This window comes from Lathyrus oleraceus, chromosome 6 (assembly GCF_024323335.1).
Source record: "Lathyrus oleraceus cultivar Zhongwan6 chromosome 6, CAAS_Psat_ZW6_1.0, whole genome shotgun sequence".
Lineage (NCBI taxonomy): Eukaryota > Viridiplantae > Streptophyta > Magnoliopsida > Fabales > Fabaceae > Lathyrus > Lathyrus oleraceus.
The window spans coordinates 73,366,123-73,380,956 of NC_066584.1; positions in this window are offsets into that span (position 1 = coordinate 73,366,123).

A 14,834-nucleotide genomic window follows, 5' to 3' on the forward strand; every position below is an offset into this window, starting at 1 on the left:
GTCATCCATGAAGACTTCCATTGTTTTCTCTATCAGATCGGTAAAAATGGCTTGCACACATCGTTGGAAAGTCGCCGGTGCATTGCACAGCCCAAAGGGTATTTTTCGGTATGCGAACACTCCAAACGGGCACGTGAAAGCCGTCTTCTCATGATCGGCCGGGTCAACCGCAATTTGGTTGTACCCGGAGTAGCCGTCCAAAAAACAATAGTATTGTTGGCCCGAGAGTCTTTCGAGCATTTGATCCATGAATGGGAGTGGAAAATGGTCCTTTCGAGTCGCGGTATTCAACCGCCTATAATCAATACACATTCTCCACCCCGTTGCAACTTTAGTAGGGATCAATTCATCCTTGTCATTTCGGATTACGGTAATTCCACCCTTCTTCGGAACCACGTGCACAGGACTAACCCACGGACTATCCGAGATCGGGTAAATCATCCCCGCATCCAACAGCTTTACAACTTCCTTTCGAACAACCTCCTTCATGGTAGGATTTAAGCGGCGTTGTGGTTGAGCTACCGGCTTGAAATCCTCTTCCATCAAAATCTTGTGCATACAATAGGAGGGACTAATTCCTTTTAGATCGGAAAGAGTCCAACCCATGGCTTCTTGATTTGTTTTTAGCACGGTGATCAGACGGGCTTCTTCTTCATTTGTCAAAAGGTTGCTTATGATGACCGGCTTTGCCTCGGTCTCATCTAGGAATACATACTTCAAAGTAGAGGGTAGTGTTTTCAATTCAATAGGCGCTTTTTCGTCAATAACCTCCTTCTTCAAGTCTTCTTCCTCTACTTCCCACGGTTGTAGGTCGTCTAAACTATCAAGTTCCTTTAAGCATTCCTCAAGAGCTAGCTCTTCTTCAACGGTGAAAACCTCCAATGAGTCGTCAAGAGCTAACTCCATAGGAGATATCTCATGAATATGCTTTGAAACTTCCAAAATAGCGTCTTCGGTCACATCGATGCGAAAGCTATCATTTCTATCTTTTGAGTGCTTCATTGCTTCGAATAGATCGAATGTTACTTCCTCATTTTGGACTCTGACCTTCATTAAACCGTCATCAACATCTATCATCATTCGCGCGGTCTTCATGAATGGTCGGCCCAAGATGAGCGGAGCATCATCATCTTCCTCCATATCAATAACAATAAAATCGACCGGGAAAAAGAATTTGTCGACTTTAACCAAAATATCTTGGGCTACGCCATGAGGATGGGTTGTCGACTTATCCGCCAATTGCAACGTCATTCGGATGGACTTAATTTCGATGTTGCCAAGCCTCTTTATAATAGACAAAGGTATAAGATTAATGCTTGACCCCAAGTCGATTAGTCCCTTCCCGACATAGATATCTCCAATTTTAACTAGCAAAGTAACTCTTCCCGGATCAACCTCTTTTTTAGGAAGCGTCCTTTGAATAATGGCACTACAGCTCGCATCAAGGACGATGGTCTCCGGTTCCGTATACCTCCGTTTTTTTGTAAGTATGTCCTTCATGAACTTGGCATACTTGGGCATTTGCTCCAAAGCTTCGGCAAACGGAATGTTTATTTGTAATTGTTTAAAAATATCCATGAACCGGGCGTAATGCCGTTCATTCTATCTTTTGGACGGGGCATGAGGATAAGGTAGGTTTTGGATTGGAGTAGTGCTCACTACCTCCTTTCCCTTTGCAACTCTAGCACTCCTCCATCTAGGCTTTTTCACTTCCTCCCCCCTTACTTCATCAATCGTATTTTTCTCAATCTCCACACTTTTTTTCTTTTCAACTTCACCATTCTTTTCGTTATTTTCAACTTCTTCCTCCTTACTCCACTCCCCCACTTCACCATAAATATTTTCCTCCACTATTTCCTCCTCCTTTTCTTTCTCATCTCTTTTCTTATTTTCACTACTCAACTCCCTCCCACTTCTCGTCATGATCGCCTTACAATGTGCATTAGGATTTGTTTGCGTGTTTGCCGAAAAGGAAGGACCGGTTTGTCGTTCCGCGAGTTGCTTAGCAAGTTGCCCAACTTGAGTCTCGAGATTTTTTATGGCCGCGTCGTTGCTTTTTTGATTTGCCATTGACATTTGCATGAATTGCGTCAATGTGTCTTCCAACTTAGAAGTTACGACCGGCGGTTGTTGAGGTATATAAGGATTTTGGGGAGGGTTTTGACGGCTAGAAGAACCACCTCCATAACCTTGGTTATGGTAATAGTTACTCCTAGGTTGGAACCCTTGGTTCCCTTGGTAATGTTGTTGTTGATTTTGAGGGTGCGGTTGATAAGGTTGTTGTTGTTGTTGTTGTTGTTGTCTCGGTTGGTAGTCCCTTTGGTTTGCCATGTAGTTTACATCTTCGAATCCCGGAGGTGGACAGAATCCGGTGTCATGCTCACCTTTACAAAGCTCACAACAAGCTATTTGTTTAGCTTTTGACGATTCTCTCAACTCTTTAATTTGTTGCGTTAAGAGTTCCACTTGTTGTGAGATGAGCTTGTTTTGGGCAAGGATGGCATCGTTCGTCCCTAGCTCAAGCACTCCCGGCTTCTTCAAAGAGTTGCCTCGACTTTGACTCTGAAGATCATTTAGAGCCATTCGATTTATAATGTTTGTAGCTTCTTCGGCACTTTTTGACAATAAAGAGCCACCCGAGGTAGCATCCAACAACGTCTTGCAATTTGGTTGAAGTCCATTTTTGAAGATATGGATTTGAGTCAATTCATCAAATCCATGCCCTTTACATTTCCTAAGCATGGACTTGAATCTTTCCCACGCTTCATTTAAGGATTCATTGATTCCTTGTGCAAACACCGAGATGGCCGTCTTTGATTCCATGAACCGGTTATGGGAGAAGAATCTTTCGATAAACTTTTCTTCTAACACGTTCCAGTCTGTCATTACGGCTGGTGTTTGGTCTAAGTACCAATCTTTTGCTTTGCCGAGCAAAGCGTGGGGAAATAATCTTCGGAACAACGGGAGCTCCTGAGCCTGATCCACTCCGGCCGCCAATGCTATCTCATAAAATTTTGTGAGAAAAGCAAAGGGATCTTCATGGTCCATTCCGGTGAATGGACTTCCATATAATAAATTGAGAGTTCCCGTTTTCATCTCAGCTTGCCTTCCCGTGTGGTTGGCAAACTGAGTGGTGTTTCTTGGACTGTTTATGCATGGAGTAGAAATAGGTGGTGGTGGTGGCTCCATGTTAGGTATGAATGGTGGTGGATTTGTGGTAGAAGAACTTTCTCCTTGCTCTTGACGTTGTCTAGCTTGTTGCCTCCTACGTCTCGTTTTGCTATTGTTCCTCCTTGCGGTTCTTTCGATCTCGGGATCAAAAATAAGTTCGTCCACAGGGATTTGCCCTCGCATAAAACGTAAGCTGCACACAAAACCAAACAGATTACAAGCACAAGTCAAAAATTCGAAAGCTAAAAATTAAGCAACCATTGCGATGCTCGCAATATCAATTTACAATCCCCGGCAACGGCGCCATTTTATTAGTTGTTATTTTAAGTGTCAGGTTTTTGTTATCGTATCCACAGGGATTGTAAGATATCACCGTCGTTCGATGGTTGAATTAATCTTAACTTAAGTCATAACACAGGAGGTTTTGGTTTTAATCACGTTATCTTGCATAAAAAGGTAATACAATGCGGTAAAAGTTCGATTTGAATATTTGAGAAATATTGCCAAAGTTAGGGTTCAACGATCACTTTGCATGTATTTGTTCGGTCAACAATCTTATAAACTCCTTTAGATGATAAATTATTTCACAAAGTCCTCCCAATGTGTTTCTCTCGAACACACATTATGAGTTTTCCCATTTTGATCCATTGTTTATCTCTAACACAATCTATCAAAATGACAACTTTTTGGTTCAACCTTATGGTGAACAAAATCATTCATTACTATCTCTAGCTAAAAAAACAAGATTGGATGAAAACCTAGGTTAAAAGTTGGTAAACATCTCTCGATCATAAACCAACACAAAGAGTTTTGAATAAGAACAAAGTTTTCATCATATATTCACCATTAAAGAGTTTACACATGAAGATCCTTACATTTACACACAAAGCTAATGATCATCTACATCTAACCTTGACAAATGGAGGACTTAGCTACTCATTTTCATGGTAGCTTGGTCGGCAAGTTTCGGAAGAAGGTTGATCAACATCCGAGTCGAATAATCGAGATTGGATGAGAATCCACCTTCTTTTTGTAAAAGATGGTTAAGAGATGAAGAGAAATGAAATTTAGGGCACAAAAGCTTCTAAGAAAAATGCTGTAAAAATATCTAGAAAAAGTGCAAAAGTATGGAAAACTAGGTATGGCTCCAAAAAGTGGCACTTGCTACTTATAGAGTTGTACTGGGCTGTCTTACTCGCTAGGCGAGCAGAATGGCTCGCCTAGCGAGGGTCTAATTGAGGCACCAGAGGCACCTGCGCCCAGAGAAACAGCCTATCTCAGACTGTCATGTTCGCCTAGCGAACAAAACCTTCGCCTAGCGAAGGACACGCTTCAACCCTCGCTCCAGCGAGGTTGAGAGGTTTGGCTACTAGAATGCTCGCTGGGCACTCGCTAGAGCCTCGCCTAGCGAGTGAGTGCTGGCTGCGCTTTTCACCAAAACTGAACGAACTCGCTACCACCTTCGCTAGCAGCTCGCCTAGCGAATTTATTGACATTTTACTGGAGCTTTTCGCTGGGCGCTCGCCTAGCGAGTGCTTCGCCACAGTGTAACACCTCAAAATTTGCCCTCTTCTCTTGGGACTAGCATTATCATATGGCATACATTTTTAGGTCATTAGGCATTGCATATTGCATATCATGTGGTTACATTGTGCAAGCTATCCGCTCAAGTCTTGATCAGAGGATGAGAAAGTCTAAGTGCAAGCCTAGGGTTTATTGACTGATCATGGGCCATCTGAGGATTGGGCTGTGAATTAGGGTTTCATGATTCTCAATGGATGGTGGTCTTCATCTTGATTGCAATGATACATCATCATCATGGCTTGTTATCATTAGAAGAATCAAGTGTTGGAGGCAGATTCCTTGAGATTAGGGTTTTGACCACTGGTCAACCCTAATCAGTTGCATTGGGCCAATTAGGGCATGGTCAGGAGAGGGGGTTTGTGATGGTTATGGGGTTCATTGCATGATTATATTGTGCTTATTGAGGCTAGGGTTTCACCCTTGAGCCATTTCAGTTGAAGATTGGAGCTCAGAGTGATCTATGCATTGCCAGATTCATCTATCAGATGAAAAAGTCAACTATGGTCAACTGTACATGATCTGATGATTTGGAGGTGGAAATGAGTTGGATACACTTCATTCATGTTGGAACAAGTGTTATTTGACATGTCAAAGCTTAAGAATGAAGAAAATCAAGTCAGAACAAAAACTGCCAAAAATAGAAAGTGACTTGTAATAGAAGTTTCCAAAAATGGAAAGTTTTTGACCTCAAGACCACGTGTCCAAGGAAGCTTTAAATGAAAATTTGTTCAACATGAAAGTTGTAGATTTTATTCTCACCTTTCCAAAAAGTCCAAGAACTTGAAAATCCCATGTATGGTTGTCAAGTTATGGTCCAGTGAATTTCAAAAATGACCCATAATCAGGAGGCCATAATTTCCACATGGAGCATCCAAATTGGGAGTTCTTTATATGCACAAACTACATTTGACATGTACTTTCATGGTGCATAATTGGATTTCTTCAAAAGTGGTCAATGCAAGAAGTCAAATTTCAACTGGACGGTTAAATGAACCAGGGGCAAAATTGTCCAACTTGTGAAATAATTGGAATTTTTGAGTGGGGATTTTTGCAACACCTCATAAATGGCACTTGAAACTTGTTGGAATATTCATAATATGCTAAGTCTTCATGGTTTGGAAAATGGCTTTTAAAATGAACTTGAATAATTGAACACATAGCCATTCACATGTGGAATTTCCAAAATACACATCCAATGAGCATAAGCCAAGTTGCAACAGCTCACACATGTCATTTTGAGAGTGTGTGAGCTGTCCAGGAGCTGGCAATGAGCTGGCATATGAAGTTACATTTTTGCCCTTGGTGTGAAAATGACAATTATGCTAAACACATTCCAATTGATTAATTAGTGTGATTAAGCATGGATTAAGCTGGCATATATATTCCTAATCACAACTAAATCATAACAGAAAAACACATTTCCCAAAATCAGATCAAAATTCATCAAATTCTCCAAGAACCTCTCAAGAACACTTCACACTCAAATTCATCAAACTTCCTCCATTCTTGCTCAATTTGCGAAACTCTTTTAGCATTGGTCTTGATTCATCATCATCTCCATCTGTTTTTGAAGATTGGAAGGAAAGGAGCTTTGAATCGTGACTGCACATACAAGCATCATTCATGGCAAATCGCGATTTGGAGCATTAGGAGCTGATTTGTTCGAACCTGAGCGCATCAATCACTTTCCTTATCACACTACTACATCTGTTTGTGGAAAACACGCACGAAGAACACCAATTTCATCGCTGCATTCCAGGTATTTGATTTTTTCGAATGTCATGGTTCTTTGATTGCTTATATGCGTTTGGTAGAACTCTTCATGTAGAGCATCGTGATGCTTTTAGTTTTAGAAATGATGAACTGTAGGCTGAGAAATCTTGATTTGAAGATACGATACCAAACCCTAACTCCATCGATTTAGAAAACATAGGAAAAATTGGACAAAATTAGATTGATATTTGGATTCCTCATGTTGAGACGGTTCCAACGACTATTCGTTTGTGAGTTTTGGTGGAGATTTCATGTTCTTCGTGTTCTTGCTTTTTCTGGAAAATCTGGAATGAAAACGATGATGAAATGGTGTTTGATCTGAAATTCCATTTGAATATTTGAACTCAGTGTTTGCCGCGCCTGCGTTCAAGTATTTACGACTATGCCATTAGTGAATTCATTTAATTAATATTAATTCAAAAAAATTGTTAAAAATCATAAAACACTTTAAAAAATTCATAAAAAATGTTTAAATGATCAGAAAAATGTGTGGATTTTTTTGTTGACTTCCTAATTCCCTTTAGAATTTTGTTGACCTATTGATTGAAGTTGTGCATGGTGGAAATTAAGTTTGACTTAGGGTTGATTAACATGCATGCCATTTTGATACATTGTGCCATTTTGATTATGAAATCCTCATGCTTACAAAGAAATGTTTGAAATTTTTTGTGGTAATTGTAGACTGGCTAATGTTTATTTACATGTAAATTTCATGAATTTTGGATTCCTGGTGTTTGAGTTATGAATTTTGGAACCTAGGTGTGACAATTTGTGTCACACCTCATTATGTCAACTTGCTAGATTTATTTGAATGACCTAGACTTATTAGAATGATGTGAAATTTTGCATGGATGTTCATTAACATGTTAAGATGCTATGTGAATTTTTGTGGAATTTTATGTGGCATTTTCAAATTGATTGCTATTTTTCATCTCTGTTGGTCAATTGTGCAAGCTTGTGTGACATAGGTTGGTAGATCTTATGTGAAATGCTCATATGGTATTGAATGAACATGAAATTTGGCTTGCTGGTTATAGACAAATGATAGAACATGATGCTTTTGGTCCCAGTCATTTCTTTATTGTTTTCATTGAATTATGAATTTTTGAAGTGAATGCATGTGTTGATGTTGTGATTTGGAGCATGTAATTGTGTCTGTTTTTGTTGATTTTCATTGACATGGTTTCCTTTGTCCAATTAAGCTAAAATTTGACATGCTGGACCTTGATTATGTCCTGTTTAGGTGTAAATTATTTGAGGATTTTTGGAATTGTTCTGATATGGATTTGAATGCAATAGTTCTGTTTGGATGTTTGGTGTTCCATTTGAACTAGTTTGATTTGTTTTGTGCATAAAATGAACATGATGAATGATATGGACATGGGACTAATTGTGTTGGCTTTTGTTTGACATTAATTTGACTTTGGTTGGATATCCCTTGCTGTTTAGGAATTTTTCTTGCCTTTGGACCCTAGGCTTGGCCTAGTGGTCTAGTTTCTAACATTTGATTGAGTTTTCAGGATGAAAAGGTGCAATGCTTATGGAGAATGATCCAAGTCAATTCAATTGATGTTGTTTGATGTTTGTACACTAACATAACTTTGTTTTGTAGGTTGTGAAGTTTGGGCTTGAGCTCATAGCTTGCCTTTGTTGTGCATTAGTTTGTATAGTCTGACTGATTAATACTTGCTGTTTATTTTTGTCTGTCTGAGTACTAACTGTGTTTGACTGTTTCCAGGTACTTTTAGTTGCTCAGTTCCTTGTGAACTTTTGCTTTGCTTTGCTTAAGCAACTTGCATTGAGGTATAACTTCCTAACTTCATGTAGTCTGGAGACCCGGTCTGTTATTTGACCGGGCAAACTGTCTGAAGTCCTCCTTAAGAGGCAATGTTTGTGATTGTTTAATATTGTGCCTAAGCAGGTAAAGTCCTTAATCAAGGCAATTGGTGGAAGGTAGGGATATGCAATCTATCCCCCACTATTCAGTTGAGTCTTCTCCTTGCTCCCATTACATGGTTGTAGCATTGAGATCACAAGCCCAAGATCTTGTGCAGTGCACATTGTGTCAGAGTCTCTGAGTATAGAAGGGTTCCCCCATTCTGGACCCATGCTCATTTGTCAGAAGCTCTCCCTGGTCAGGGATAAGAGCTGTGAGGTCTGATCCTCACTTCACCTTTCATCTGCTTCACCTTAGCCTCGTAATGGCAAGGTTAAGAGCAAACACAGCCCGTACAGATGACTTGCTGGGGCAGTCAAACCTATTGTGTGAGCCCACTTGATTGGTTATAGTGCGTGCTATGTGGATATCTGTTTGAGATGCTTGTTCTCATTTGATGTATGCTTGTATGCTTGCTTCTTTCCTGGATAGGAGTAGTTTGCTTATGCAAGTAGGATAGAAAACTGAACTTAGGGTAACGATGCATGACAACACTAGGCTCGAGTCCAGCTCCCTGGTAGTGTGTCGTCCCTCGGTTTCTGGCTAGATTTTCTTTCCCTTTCAGGGGAACTACATCGCCCTGATCCTTGTTCCAGACGAGGTATGTAGGCAGGTGGTCGTGCGAGACCACTCCGGGCAACCTTTTTCTTTTTGTGTGTGTTTACTTGTTATCTGATTGTGTTTTGGCTCGGATGCCGACGTAAGCCCAGTGATTGGCTGTCGGGCTCCACGTTTGCCGTTTTGGTTGTGTTTTGGTTCGGATGCTGACGTAATTCCATCAAGTGGTTGTCGGGCTCCATGTTTGCCACCCTTGTTTGTTTGTGTGTTTTGTGTTGTTTGGCGTGCGTAAGCCGAACTACAGTGGCTCTGATTCTTGTTCCAGACAAGATATGTAGGCATAGGATGCGATGTCCTATCGAGCTCCCTTCTCCTAACCCCACCTGCGTTCCCTGTGTGTGTGTGTGTGATGTTTTAGCAACCTTTTTTTTTTTAGAACGTGGATCCCGTCGAGTACGACGGACGTGAGGGGTGCTAATACCTTCCCCTCGCATAACCGACTCCCTTACCCTTTCTCTTTGGTCGCGAGACCATGTCTTTCCAGGTTTTTCTGAGCGTTTCCTTTCCCTATCTTGGGATAAATAACGCGCAGTGGCGGCTCTGTGTTGTGTTTTTATTTGAGTCTCGCCGGTTGATTTTCGCGGATGCGACACACAGCCCTCGCCTAGCGAGCAGGCTGATGAATGCTTGTTTTACTTGATCCCTTTGCCAAATTTCTTGTGTCTTCACTTTCTATTATTTCATGCCTACTTCCTGCACAATAACACACAAATCAAAGGTACCAAGATCGTTTATCGTTTAATTGCATTTCATCTGAAACAAAGGTGGTTTTGACATTTTAGCAAGGAAATAGAGTGAAAGATGCCCACATATGATAGCTCAAATAAGCACTTTTGGGCATCTAACAGTTATGCAAAATCATAAGAATTATATGCAATGTATACATTAACTTGGACTTAGTATTCATATGCATTTGATTGTTTAATTCATGGAATCATATGTAATTCAAAGTTAATAAAACCACAAATATTTAAAACTTGATCATGTTCATGTTAAAGAAATAACTCAAAATAAATAGTAAAGTAAATGTCACGGGTTTTGGAGAGTTTTGCTACATATATACCCTCTAAAAATATTTGGCTTGTCCTCAGACCATCATCATGTAAAACTGGGGATCTGAATCAAAATTTTGCATCTAGGTCCTAAAAGATTTGTTTAGCGACAATAACATTTTGTTGGGCAAGCTTTGTTAGGAAAATTATTGCTTAGCGAGGACATGTTCTCACCCAACGAAATTCCTCAAAAATCTCAAAAACATATGTTTTTACTTGTTTTAACTAAGTAATATACAAACTGCATAAATGAAAATCTAAGGTTATAAAATTGGATTGCCTTCCAATAAGTGCTTGTTTAACATCATTAGCTTGATGTCTGTGTTAAGGTTCCTTAATATATCTTCTTTTCTTCTTCATATTCTCTCTCTTGAATTTGAGATGGGTAAGAAGTTGTTTCAAGGCTTCAGAGAATGGTATGCTCATATACACTCTTTTTAGAATGTCTGAAAGCCTTGAATATAACTTTTTCTTAGTTAAAGTGTCAGGCTGATTCTAAATAGGTAATTTTTTTAGTTTTTACGCCTTTGTTCCTTGAGCTTTTGTCTTTGTCTTTTCATTTACCACTACTACAAATATTACATTTCAAGACGGCGATTTCACCTCACGTATTGAAAACATAGAGGTATAATTCCTGGACTCATCCTGTTTTTTTAATAAAAATATATACAATATATTTCGTCGATTATTGTGAAAATTAAGGGGTAAACCTATTTAGTGTACATGCTTTGAATCCCAACATCCCTAGTTTATGTTTCTATCTCATTAAAAATGGTGCGCTCTTGAATATTTTATTTTAAATCTAAAATACGCTACTTTTCACCTCGGTTTTCTTTCCAACTAAGGTGAATATATTTCTCTGATATATATATATATATATATATATATATATATATATATATATATATATATATATATATATATATATATATATATATATATATATAGCTTCAGCTTATAGCATCCAGTTTCATTTGTCTAAACAACACAAATAAAACCCTAACAAAGAGCCTTAAACAATGAGAGCCATAAAAATATACCATCTTCAATACAAAGATGTTATGTGTTTAGTGCTCTCTTTTCTTCTTAAGAGATCCAAATCATTTTCTTTTACATCTTCTTCAGAGATATGATACGTCAAACATCACTATTCATATTATTCTTATTGTTGTTATTGTTGTTGAGATCTAAAACCCTATAGGGTTTATTGTTGTTATTGTTGTTATTTAAACAGATTTATATTATAGGTTTATTGATATTGTTATTGTTGTTAAGACCCGTTATTAAGACCCTAAATCCTAGAGGTTTAATATTGTTGTTGTTGTTTAAGCAAATTTATGTTATAGGTTTATTGATGTTGTTGTTGTTGAGACCCTAAACCCTAGAGGTTTATTCTTGTTGTTGTATAAACTGATTTATGTTATAGATTTATTGATGATGTTGTTGTAGTTTTGTTAAGATATTGTTTTTTTTAGTTGTTGTTTAATGTAAGTTGTTGTTTTTGAGTTGTTGATGTTATTGTTGTTGTTTAGTTGCTCTACTACCCAAAGTTATGAAAATTTATATGTTGTAGTTTAGTTGTTGTTATTGAGTTTGAGTTTTAGATTGATATTGATATTGAATTTATATTTTTTGTGATTCTTTTTGCAACTCCCATCTTGTTCTGTCAAGTTGAGTTTATTATATCTAATGTTGATTATTTGTTTCACTAACCCCTCTTTGAACATATAACCTAGTTAATTGATTTTGTAAATAATCATATGAAAAGTTATGTTGTATCTGAAACTTATCTTACACTAATTAATTATTTTATAGCATTCTTCAACTCATCATTCATCTCATATTGTTTTATCGTTAAAATATCTCCAATACTTCTAGTTTTCGTTCAACTTTTTTCCATATTTGTTCATTTTTCAAGGCATAAAATTTTATGCTTTCAAGAATGAATTAGTAGAAAATGAAGTGTTGAATAAAGAACTTGAAACATTGGAGAGATTTTAACCATAAAACAGTGTGAGATGAACGATGAGTTGCAGGATGCTTCAAAATCACTAATCAATGTAAGTTTTTTTTCAAATAGAACACGATTGTTCATATAATTATTTGTCTAACCAATTTTGAGAAGTTATATGTTCAGTATAGGGTTTAGTGAAATAATCAATCCACATTATATTTAATAAACTCAAAATTGTTTTACCATTTGGTTTTATTAGATAACTGAGGTGAAAATATGGTATATCCGTCAGTGAAATTACAAAATTGAAAGACATGTGTTTTCGTCATTTCAGAATTTCAAAAAGGTCTCCTTGGGGATAGAACCCATGACCTTTTCACATACCCGTCAGTTATTTTAAAACCGAGAGGTAAAGTGTGCACTTTTTATGACGCTCTTCGTTACCTCGCCTCTATAGCCTAGGTTAAATGCATTATGCGCCCGACATTAAATGTGCTTTTTCTAGTAGTGTACGTACATTCTCATATAAACTCCCAAATAAAGTCTTAGTCTTTGTTTGAGAGTTTTAAGAAGAAGAGAAGAGAGATTCGAAACAATTAAAAAAAGAAGAAATCTTTAACATTTTTTTATAATTTTTTTTGTTTAGAATGATAAAAAATATTTATTATTAACATATCTTTAATTTTCAAAAATACTATAATAACAAAGATTAGATTTGAAAATTTTGTCTAAGTCACCCAAAATTCTTCAAACCCCTCCCCCAATACAATTTTTTAGTTCTCCAAGTTAGGAGATTTTGGTGTTTGAATAAATCTATATCCCCAAAACCCTCTCCACTTAAATCCTTTTATGTTTTTCACTCGATCCTTTCCATTTTTTAAATTTCTTCTCTCCCTTCCCCTCCAAACTCTCAAACAAAACCTTAAGATTTTGAGTTAAGATGTGGTGTTCAACTCCCCCTCATGATTTAACAGTGGTGTTAGAGCCAAACTTAACCAACTCCTAATATCGAAAATCTTCTTGACCAATGTGTTCAAACATCATGTCTTGTTGATGAAGCAAACAATCAAACAGACAAGCATACGTGGATGGAAAATACTTCTGTTAAAGGGGAAGCATACCCGAGATGAATGAATTGACTCACCAGAATAAATTGTTTAAAGTGCCTTATGGTAACATTTTACGTCTTCCATAACTCTCAAGTAACACCTTTTACATCAATTTCTATAACCCCCATGAAATGATGGACGTGTTTCGTAATCGTCCCATGTCGCTTTTCATGTTGCCTTCTAATACCTTCAAGAGATCGGATCTAACTTGCTCATCCACCATAGTCATAATGAAACCAAATTCAACTTTCTCCTGTCTTGTAATAATGTTCTTCTTGGCTGAGATCCGACTTATTCAGGTTTAGGCCATCCTACTTGTTTGCTCATTCATACTCAGCCTCAAACTCAGCCTTGGGAATTTTGGGATGTACAATTACTAACATATTGATTATTTAAACTAGAAAATTTATTATTGTGAGCTTTTCACTGGAAATCATCCACATGATATTTCCCTCAACTAAATTAAATAGTAAACTTCTTTAATAACCAACGAAGATCATGGAAATATCAAAGCAACAACAACTCAAATTATGGCCAATATGCCAAACAAATTAGCAAATAACAACCATACCATAATTTTCCTCAACAATATAATACATCAAGATTGGAGGATACACTGAATCAATTCATGCAGGTGACTATGGAAATCTAGAAAGTCATAAACGCTTCAATCAAAAACCTTGAGGCGTAAATAAGTCATTTTGTCAAAATATATACTTGACCAACAAACCAATGCAAATACTCAAACTAACTCAAATGAACACTACTAAGTGGATGGAAATGACAGTGATAAAGAAACACAAAAAAATGTTGTTAAAGAGGAAATAGGAAAGAAGCTAAAGAAAAAAAGTTGGAGAAAGACGTAAGTGAAAATACACAAACAAAATCTCAAGGAACAAAGGCGTAAAAACTAAAAAAACCACCTATTTAGAATCTGTCTGACACTCTAACTAAGAAAACACTGTCTTCAAGGCTTACAAAAATTCTAAAAAGAGTGCAGATGAGTGCACCATTCTCTGAAGCCTTGAAACAACTTCTTACCCATCTCAAATTCATGAGAGAGAATAGGAAGAAGAAAATAAGCACTACGCCAAAAAGGTTTTTTAACAGCGCATCTTAGACAGCGCTTTTAAAAGAAAGCGCTGTCTAAGGTTAAAATAAAAATAAAACACGGAAAATGTTCTAAAAAAATAATGAAAGCGCTGTCTAAGGGGGGGTCTTAGACAGCGCTTTTAGAAAGCGCTGTCTAAGACCCCCCCTTAGACAGCGCTTTTAGAAAGCGCTTTTAAATATAGACCTTAGTCAGCGCTTTTGAGAAAGCGCTGTTTAAAGTCTTTCAAGATCAAGATATGGATCTGGCCAAATCAAGCCCATCAAGATCAAATTCAACAATATTTTGAAAGAGTCAACAACACTACTTCCCTCCATGCCTGCCGGAGATGACACATGCCACCGCGTCGTCCATCACTCCTGGCGGTGATGGCCACCAAAACCAACATTGGAGCTGCCAAAATCTCCATCTACTCATGCTCTACCCAAATCCCTAGTTAATTTGATGCAATTGGACCTCTAAATACCTAACCTAAACCAATCATCCCAAGAACCCTAACACGAAAATCTCCAATTAAATTCTATCC